At 45.4% G+C, this 11,024-nt stretch overlaps 1 pseudogene; it reads right to left on the bottom strand.

Annotated features, from left to right (window-relative positions):
• Positions 1-3: 3 nt before the first annotated feature.
• On the bottom strand, positions 4-10,784 carry LOC142103398 (microtubule-associated tyrosine carboxypeptidase 1-like; annotated as a pseudogene).
• Positions 10,785-11,024: the final 240 nt, after the last annotated feature.

The following is an 11,024-nucleotide window of genomic DNA, read 5'->3' on the forward strand; positions in this document are numbered from 1 at the left end:
GTTTTATATCATTTTACCGTATGGAGAAGCTGCAGTCAGTGGGTCGGGGAGAAGACTCTGAAGCTCCTCGTCACTGGTTTGTCTCCATTATGTGGTGGAGCTGCCGGTGATATCTGTCCATGTCCTGCATGAAATGAGGAAGACGAGTGCTCTGAAACTCCGCAAATGTCCGCAGCCGCTCTGCATCTTCAGATGAGACCTGGAACATACATATATAAATGTCTCTGTCCTGCTTGTCTAGTCCCCCACTAAAGTATCTGTATTTCCCAGTGCTGTCTCTAATAGGATCTAGGCAGTAACTGGCACAAGCCCATTGTCCAAGAAACTCCCTTAATGATGGTCTCCAGCCCATATGGTGTCTTATAAGGTTCTGTTGTCGTGACCCCCAAGGCAGAGGTGAACAAGTTATTACCTTTCCCAGGGAGGTCAGTAGCCTGAAATCAATGGCTTTCCGATGACGCAGGATCCGTATGATACTAAGTACATCTGATCTTCACTGAAGCAACCTTGAGTTAATAAAACATCAGATTCCAGCAACACATACTATAACAGCTTAGAAAATATAAATACAAGTGGCCTTTCATAAAGCAAATCTAATAAATATATAATGTTTCTTTAGGTTATTCCAACTTAATATTATCAGAGCTAAGGATGTGGGGGGGAAGTATTTTTCCTATGCACAGCAGATTTTTTGTCACTAAGCATATTGAAGCTGCAATCCCGTAAATAAATGGTCACTTTGGTTTACTGTAAGATCATCATCATCTATTTATATAGCGCCATTAATTCCACAGCGCTGTACAGAGAACTCATTCACATCAGTCCCTGCCCCATTGGAGCTTACAATCTAAATTCTCTAACATACACACCAGACAGAGACTAAGGGCAATTTAATAGCAGACAATTAACCTACTGGTATGTTTTTGGAGTGTGGGAGGAAACCGGAGCACGCGGAGGAAACCCACGCAAACACGGGGAGAACATACAAACTCCTCACAGATAAGTCCATGGTCAGGAATCAAACTCTTGACCCCAGTGCTAATAAAATGACACATTAATGATTTACAGATTCCAAAGTGTTATGTTACTACCAAGGCAACTAGTCCCATGACATATGATATACAGAGGGGCTTCAGAAGGCCCCCGTCTTCTCTCATTATACATATAGAGTGAGCGCGCTCTCCTAGGGAACGAGCATTTGCAAAATTACAAATGTTTTCCAGCTGAGAGAGTGCAGCCGTCTCAGAGGACATCCTAAAAAAATGACCCCTGGCTTCATGTTAAACAGGTACAAAAGTTATTTTTAAAAAAAAACAAGAAAAACTAATATGTGGGATCACATCAATATATATTTTATATAATGTGCAGGTTGGTTTAGTCCTGCTCTGAGATTGGCTACAGGTTGGTCTAATCATGTGAATGTTATAATGCTTTGATTGGAGAGAGGGTAGTCTAGGCCTGCTCGCCTCACCTGGTACTACTAGATATGCAGATTTCCTGCACTAATTACAATAGGACAGTATCATTGACAAAAAGTGGGGTTTTTTCCTAGAGGAAAGAATGCAGCAGAAAAAAAATGAGCAACATCACCCTAAGGGACAGGCTACATGTTATAACGTGACAATCCCTTGCCTGGTTGTCCTGCGTCTGGCCACGCATGGCCCGCACACTGCTCCCATCACACAGAAGGGTCTTCTACAAACTGTTGCAAGTCACGAAGCTGCTGCCGGTGTAGTAGAGATGGGCAGCACGGCCATAAGTCGGGTGTTTCCAGAAGAGTACGCTGGGCAGACTCGCCAAACCTTCCTCAGTGGGGTTTGATGGCTTTAGTCCATACTGAACCATGCCAGGGCTGCTGGGCATCATTAACCCCACACAAGCCATGGGTGCCTGGAGACGTGTGCAACACAGTGTTATTTATCAGACAGAATTAGAGAGGTTTTACAGCTGATTGAGCCTGAAATGTTAGCTCAGCATTATGGGCTGTTAGTAGCAGATCTCCAATGAATGCTCTGACTCCTCCTGGTTATTTCAAACATCCTTTTCTACACTCAATAGTTAGAGCAGGGTTTCCCAAACCCAGTCCTCAGGGCCCCTATCAGTGCATGTTTTCCATATCTCCTTGCTGGAGCACAGGTGTAGTCATTACTGACTGATACAATGTAACAGATCCACAGGTGTAGTCATTACTGACTGATACAATGTAACAGATCCACAGGTGTAGTCATTACTGACTGATACAATGTAACAGATCCACAGGTGGTCCTTATGATGTCACGTGATCCAGAACACCTGCACTGTTGGGGAGCCCTGAGTTAGAGTATAGAAACAGTCACAGAAGGTGCACGCTGATCTCAGGGCTCTCTTCTAACCCTAAAGTCAATGCAGACGCCTGGGTATGTCTAAGATCTACAGGTATGGAAAGAGTTAAATCTCTGTCTCTGGCACCCAACTGTGATGGGTTGGAGGAGACAGGTTAACCCTTGCACTGCTGCCAGTGACATCTCCCATGTTACAGAGGAGACAGGTTAACCCTTGCACTGCTGCCAGTGACATCTCCCATGTTACAGAGGAGACAGGTTAACCCTTGCACTGCTGCCAGTGACATCTACCATGTTACAGAGGAGACAGGTTAACCCTTGCACTGCTGCCAGTGACATCTCCCATGTTACAGAGGAGACAGGTTAACCCTTGCACTGCTGCCAGTGACAGCTCCCATGTTACAGAGGAGACAGGTTAACCCTTGCACTGCTGGCAGTGACATCTACCATGTAACAGAGGAGACAGGTTAACCCTTGCACTGCTGCCAGTGACATCTCCCATGTTACAGAGGAGACAGGTTAACCCTTGCACTGCTGCCAGTGACATCTTCCATGTAACAGAGGAGACAGGTTAACCCTTGCACTGCTGGCAGTGACATCTCCCATGTTACAGAGGAGACAGGTTAACCCTTGCACTGCTGGCAGTGACATCTCCCATGTTACAGAGGAGACAGGTTAACCCTTGCACTGCTGGCAGTGACATCTCCCATGTTACAGAGGAGACAGGTTAACCCTTGCACTGCTGGCAGTGACATCTCCCATGTTACAGAGGAGACAGGTTAACCCTTGCACTGCTGCCAGTGACATCTCCCATGTTACAGAGGAGACAGGTTAACCCTTGCACTGCTGCCAGTGACATCTCCCATGTAACAGAGGAGACAGGTTAACCCTTGCACTGCTGGCAGTGACATCTCCCATGTAACAGAGGAGACAGGTTAACCCTTGTACTGCTGCCAGTGACACACACATCCGAGTGAACATACATCAGATTTTTGTGCAGAAGTCCTTGTACTCAACCACTGGTTAAGTGTTGGCATATTCATCATCGTGGCCGGGGGCTCATGGAATAAGATTTGTGTGTGGTGGGGTAAACAGAGTTCCTCCACCAGGCCAAGAAGGAGACCGACTCCGTGGGCAACCCGTTTTGTAAAGTATGAAGGGCAAACTTTTCAGTCAATAGTCTAAATTATCCTGGCAGGACCAAATGAGGTGGAAGAAACGAGCCCAGGGTAATAAACTGCTGTCCATGGAATACAAATCCAGTTTAAATGTAGTGACCCTTCCAGGAATAAGGTACGAGCAGTGCCGAATATGTCTTGCTTTAGGATGGTCTCCAAGGCAGCGGCCCACCCTAAACAAGACACTACATCCAATCCTAATCTTCATCCCTGTACCATAGGCATTATAAGGTGACGAGCTAGCCACCACCTTAGCCGTTTCCATTGTCAAGTAACTTCTGCAAGTCCCTCACACATGAAGGGTAACACTGGGCACCTATTTTTGGTATCTATAACTTCAACATTCCCTTATGGCTCAGATGGGATTCCAAATTGTACAGGTCATTGAACAAAGCATTTAATTCTATTATTTGCTTATAACTGACCAAGGTTGTACACACCCACCCTTAGCCAAGCCCTCATACCATATAAGGCCTGAGTTTCCCAAACTCATGGTGCCTTATGAAAAATAGCATGTGAATTGTGAAAGCACCCTGCCACCAGATATCCATGTCTCTCGGACTTGGTATACTTGAGCAGGCTGTGCTATTATGTAACATCTCTGGTATCCACAATGTATGGGGTTCTTGAGTATGGACAGTTTCAATTTAGACAATTTCCCCAAATAAAACGAAGCACAAATAAGAGCAGCCCCCTTCACTCACTCAGCTTGACAAGGTAAAGCATTGAGCATTATAGCCACATATCTCTCAGCATACACTTGACTCACTGAGTATACGTCTACAGTGTAGATGGATATAGAAGTATTGTTCATGGAAGCATGTGTGAATTTATGTGGAGGAGCATTGGGGTGGGGGTGGGGGCGCAATTCAGCGAGAGAAGGTGCCAGAAAACACCCCACTGCCAAACACGGAACAAGGAAAGGCAGAGTTTGGAGATACGATAAATGGTTTCCATTTATGTTCTCCCATTTCAGTGAGGACTTTTTCTTAGGCTTCTGGCCCCAGGTAGAATACATTCTACTATAGGCCTGTTTCCAACATCCACCACCAGTCACTTGTTTCAGAATTACCAAAGAGCAAACATCTGTCCTCAGGGTAACCCTGTAAGAGAGACACCGCAGGTTGATGGAAAGCCACGACGTAGAGAGAAAATAATTCATATAAATAGCTAAAGTAACTTCCAGGGGCAGTACAGAGTCATAAAGAGGAGATGGAACAGATACACATCGGCACCGCAATAATATACCCATAATACTACAGAGTAATCAGGATGTAATATATATAAGTAGACTGTACACATTATAGATAATATCAAGGTGTAGGACATAAAATGTAAAATTACATGAAAAATTTATATATATTATATATCAAATGCCCCCAGGTAATTAACAAGTTTATAATGTCATTGCAGCGCTGGCGAGGGCCAGATAGAAGGTAACAGCGGAGTCCAGTAAACAGGCCAAGTTCAGAGGGGCAACAGCAGGCAGCAGAGTGAAGTCCAGGCAAGGGTCTGGGCCGGCAGAAAGCAACGTATCCGGAAAACAGGCAGAGGTCAGGGTCACAGGTGATCCAACAAAGTCCAGGGGTCATACACAAAGAATCCATCAGAATACACAAGGAGCAGGAGAAGGGAGCAGGAAGCTATAACTGGCAGTGAGGCTCAGTACTCGCTGCCTTAAAAATAGTGAGGCCACATCAGCCATAGGAGACTGGCTCACAAACCCCTACCCCTTTGTCTGTATTACCCAGTATTGCTTTATCACCGTGTTTGTCCGCAATTGTAAAGCGCTACGAAAATCTGCTGGCGCAATATAAATATATGTTTTGTGTTTGTATGTTAAGGAATTTAGACTGTAAGTTAATGTAGAAGCCAATTCGTTAAAAATGATTAATGTACATCATAGCTAAAGGAGTTCCAATTAGATTAATGAACTATGCGTCAAGGGTGAGAGGGTTTATTTCTGAAACCCCTAGAAAATAATGTATAGAGAACACATATAGTGAGAGAGAACACCAGACAGTCTGGAGAGAAAGTTTTACAGATGTCTTTGTACAATTGATTGATGGTCATAACTACAATGTAAAGGATTGTGTTAATTATTATACTATGTAACCACAAGAGGGTATGCTGTGTTATCTGTATACATATTATTATGCTATGTACCCACCAGAGGGTACGCTGTGTTATCTGTATACATATTATTATGCTATGTACCCACCAGAGGGTACGCTGTGTTATCTGTATACATATTATTATGCTATGTACCCACCAGAGGGTACGCTGTGTTATCTGTATACATATTATTATGCTATGTACCCACCAGAGGGTACGCTGTGTTAGCTGTATACATATTATTATACTATGTACCCACCAGAGGGTACGCTGTGTTAGCTGTATACATATTATTATACTATGTACCCACACGAGGGTATGCTGTGTTATCTGTATACATATTATTATACTATGTACCCACCAGAGGGTACGCTGTGTTATCTGTATACATATTATTATACTATGTACCCACCAGAGGATATGCTGTGTACCTCTGGTGGGTACATAGCATAATAATATGTATACAGATAACACAGCGTACCTTCTGGTGGGTACATAGTATAATAATATGTATACAGATAACACAGCGTACCCTCTGGTGGGTTCATAGCATAATAATATGTATACAGATAACACAGCATACCCTCTGGTGGGTTCATAGCATAATAATATGTATACAGATAACACAGCGTACCCTCTGGAGGTTACATAGCATAATAATATGTATACAGATAACACAGCGTACCCTCTGGAGGTTACATAGCATAATAATATGTATACAGATAACACAGCATACCCTCTGGAGGTTACATAGCATAATAATATGTATACAGATAACACAGCGTACCCTCTTGTGGTTACATAGCATAATAATATGTATACAGATAACAGCGTACCCTCTTGTGGTTACATAGTATAATAATATGTATACAGATAACACAGCGTACCCTCTGGTGGGTACATAGTATAATAATATGTATACAGATGAGGGTATGCTGTGTTATCTGTATACATATTATTATACTATGTAACCACAAGAGGGTATGCTGTGTTATCTGTATAAATATTATTATACCAGTTTCAGTAAAACAGAACTGATTATTCCAGACAACTGTGTGCGTCTGAGATCAATTCTCCAGTGTGCACCGTACACCTGAATTAGAAGGGATTTTACAGGTGGCAAAAGGTCTTTTGTCTTTAACAGTATATCATCATCAACATTTATTTATATAGCGCCAGCAAATTTCGTAGCGCTTTACAATTGGGAACAAACATTAAGACGACAATACTGGGTAATACATACAGAGAGGTAAGAGGGCCCTGCTCACAAGCTATAGAATATATAACATAACAGTGTATAATATACAGGGAGCGCACCCACGTGTCTACTCAGCCATAGGAGAGTATTGTGAGCATGTGCACATGGGTCCTCGCGCAGAATGTGACGCTCTTTCTTGGCAGTCTGAACACTCATCTCCTGGTAAAAGCATTGTTGTTATTATTCCTTGTTATATGATGTACCACATACCGTCTATACAGGATAATACTTATTATATATATCCTGCAATATTGGCTATTTCCTGAGACTCTCCTGCGGCTCAGTAGAGAGGAGGACGCGCTCCCGAGACTCTCCTGCGGCTGAGTGGAGATGAGGACGCGCTCCCGAGACTCTCCTATCGCTCATTAGAGAGGAGGACGCGTTCCCGAGACTCTCCTGCGGCTCAGTAGAGAGGAGGACGCGTTCCCGAGACTCTCCTATCGCCGAGTAGAGAGGAGGACGCGTTCCCGAGACTCTCCTATCGCTCATTAGAGAGGAGGACGCGCTCCCGAGACTCTCCTGCGGCTCAGTAGAGAGAAGGACGCGTTCCCGAGACTCTCCTATCGCCGAGTAGAGAGGAGGACGCGTTCCCGAGACTCTCCTATCGCCGAGTAGAAAGGCGGACGTGCTCCCGAGACTCTCCTATCGCCGAGTAGAAAGGCGGACGTGCTCCCGAGACTCTCCTATCGCCGAGTAGAGGAGGACGCGCTCCCGAGACTCTCCTATCGCTGAGTAGAGAGGAGGACGCGCTCCCGAGACTCTCCTATCGCCGAGTAGAGAGGAGGACGCGCTCCCGAGACTCTCCTATCGCTGAGTAGAGAGGAGGACGCGCTCCCGAGACTCTCCTATCGCTGAGTAGAGAGGAGGACGCGCTCCCGAGACTTTCCTGCAGCTGAGTAGAGAGGAGGACGCGCTCCCGAGACTCTCCTATCGCTGAGTAGAGAGGAGGACGCGCTCCCGAGACTTTCCTGCAGCTGAGTAGAGAGGAGGACGCGCTCCCGAGACTTTCCTGCAGCTGAGTAGAGAGGAGGACGCGTTCCCGAGACTCTCCTATCGCTGAGTAGAGAGGACGCGCTCCCGAGACTCTCCTATCGCTGAGTAGAAAGGAGGACGCGCTCCCGAGACTCTCCTATCGCTCAGTAGAGAGGAGGACGCTCTCCCGAGACTCTCCTATCGCTGAGTAGAGAGGACGCGCTCCCGAGACTCTCCTATCGCTCAGTAGAGAGGAGGACGCGCTCCCGAGACTCTCCTATCGCTCAGTAGAGAGGAGGACGCGCTCCCGAGACTCTCCTATCGCTCAGTAGAGAGGACGCGCTCCAGAGACTCTCCTGCAGCTGAGTAGAGAGGAGGATGCGCTCCCGAGACTCTCCTATTGCCCAGTAGAGCGGAGGATGCGCTCCCGAGACTCTCCTATTTCTAAATAGAGTGGGGCATGCGCTCCAGACACTCTCCTATAGCTGAGTAGACTGGGGTATAAGCTTCCAAGACTATCCTATAGCTGAGTAGACAGGCGAAACTTGATCATTGAGAGAACCGGGCCCTTTTTCAGGAAAAGAATTAAAGATATAACTGTATAAAGGTGTGAAGATACGTGGTTCCCAAATCACTCAGACACGATATTAGAGGAAAAATAAAAGGATGATTTCTTCTGCAGAACAGGAATAAATACAGCACGGCCCCCTTAACAATAGCAGGTTCAAGAAGTGAGGAAATCAGTTTAAATAAATCCAGTGATATATATTACACAGTACATCTCTGGCAGAGCATCACTTCTTGACCAAAGTCAGTCAGTCATATACATGTCCAGCTCCCAGGGTAGCCTCTTTTATCACCTCATAATCCGACATTGGGAACTGCTTGCCCAGAGGCGTTACAAAAAGGTCTTGATTGGTTGGCTTCTCACACTATCCAGCCACCTCCCCAGGTGTCTTCCCTCAGTTGACCCCTGCTGGGTCAGGCTCCTGGCTGTCTGTAAAGCTCACTAGTGGACAATAGGGAGCAAACAGAAATAACAATGGTAGCTTAATTCACTCAACTCCTGAGTGTTCAATGTGGAGGTGGAATTTAACCCCTGAAGTACTTTTCCAAGGAGATGTTATAATTCCATCACTAATACTTCCTCATAACATGGCTAAAAAGTGCAGTTCAGGTATGGATTAGATTAAGAGGTTGCAACACTAGTTCCATAGACCATGCCTGTTGCTTTACACCAGTATTGAAAGAAAGGCCCCTGTGACAGAAGGTCCAGCCAAAGGTAATGCCAAGGTTGACCAACAAGATCAAAGAGATTTATACATCAAAGGCTTTGTAAAGAGTGGCTGTGAATCCGTTGGGACCCCGTCTCTTACCAGAGGTGATTGGGATATGGCTTTAAGTTCATTAAGTGAGAACAGTTGTTCCACTGACCTCATTTGTTATCTTCCGGATGTCTGTCACATATGTCCTCACAACACAGTAGGAGCCTATAATCTACAGAATTATGAGGAGCAGAGAAATTAGGCTGCAGTGATGCTGGTACTGACAGTTCTCCCACGTGACATCCCTCCATCCCATGGAGAAAGGAATCTTGTTGGATGACTTAACATATGGAGATCATGGAACATACCTGGTCGCTTAACCATGAAAGAATTGCATGTGCTGATCGTAAAGCAATCATCTATATCTGCACGTTATCCAAATTCCCCAATGTAGCATTCATCCACAAATTTTTTCTACTACCCTGATAATATATTAGACCCCATAGTTTGAATTCAGTTATCATTTCACATAATAATGTTGTGAGTACACCGGGATTGGAACCGTAGTCCCCTATTTACCCGGCCCTCTAGGTTCACAGATCACACAGGTAAGTAAGAGTTAATAACCTCCTTATTTTAATAAGTGTGCACACAAAGTAAATGCAACAGTGCTCCCTAAGGAGAATCGTATTCCCCCACCAAATATAACCATGAGTCAGTAAAATCACCAACTGCGAGGTGTCTGGGATGCAGACACAGTTTGATCTCATGTTCTGGGCAGTGTGATTGAAACATTACTCTATCCATGGAACAGGTGGAGACGGGGATAATCACATATCCACAGAGGAGAGAGAGAGAGACGTTCAAACCTCTGATCTTCAGAGCCACCGGAGGCTGGGGAGACATGAGCAAAGATGGAGGGGGTTCGACATCTTCCTCTGGCTCCAGCTGTACAGTGACTGAGGCTGATCTGGAAAGATGTCGGTGGGAAACAAATTACTGGTTCTGTCTCTGTGCCTGCTAGGACTCTGAATTATCAGTTCACTCCCAGCTCAAACTCCCAGCGACAATCCAGGTGGGATTCTGATCGGTTTACTGGGTCTGTGTACCTTGCTGATCCCGGCCGCTCAGACAACTCTCTCCTCTGTGGAACTCTGGGTATCAAACTTTCTACTGATGTCAGCTCACCAATTCCCCAGAATCTGCGCGTGTCTCCCGATTGATTGATGACAAAATCAGTCCTAGAGGTTCAGCACCTGATCTGGCTGAATAAGCTCCTGCTCCAAACCCTCCTCTCTGCCCCTCATTGCTCAACATCAGTCCAAGTCCTCTCTCTCCAAAATCCTCCAGCGAGAACCTCCTCTCCCTCTGGGTCTCTTTTTTCTCTCCCCAAATTTACCTGATCTTTACCCCCTCCCTCCCTGGGCCAACCCCCCGGCCATGATCTATTTTCATTGGTAGTGGAGGGAATCTAGGTGGCAACAGAGATTGAGGTAGAACATGACCTCAGCAGTAGACCATCTGCTGTTTCTGTGCCATCAAGTCTGGTTTGAGATGTGCTGGAACAGTGGTCAGTAAATAGATCCCATCACCTGATCTCAGATAGAGTCCTGACCCTCCTGTTCTTAACAACTTCCACTCTTTTGTGATGTCGTAGAGTTCCCAGCTGTTCCATGTTTTCTGCGGGCTGCCTCCCCTTCCCTCTCTGGTTCCCACAACAATACTGGACCCACCCACTGGGCGGCATTTATAAACTGGGTGGGCCCATATTGTCCAATTGGCCCACTGACTGACAAACCAGGCTGGCCCGATATTCCCACTGTGGTGCCCGATATAGTCACAAATGTATTTTATATTTCTCATCTATCAAATTTAATGTATTTATTCATCCATAGCCTTTTACTAAATGAATTGT

Source organism: Mixophyes fleayi, chromosome 10 (assembly GCF_038048845.1).
Source record: "Mixophyes fleayi isolate aMixFle1 chromosome 10, aMixFle1.hap1, whole genome shotgun sequence".
Lineage (NCBI taxonomy): Eukaryota > Metazoa > Chordata > Amphibia > Anura > Limnodynastidae > Mixophyes > Mixophyes fleayi.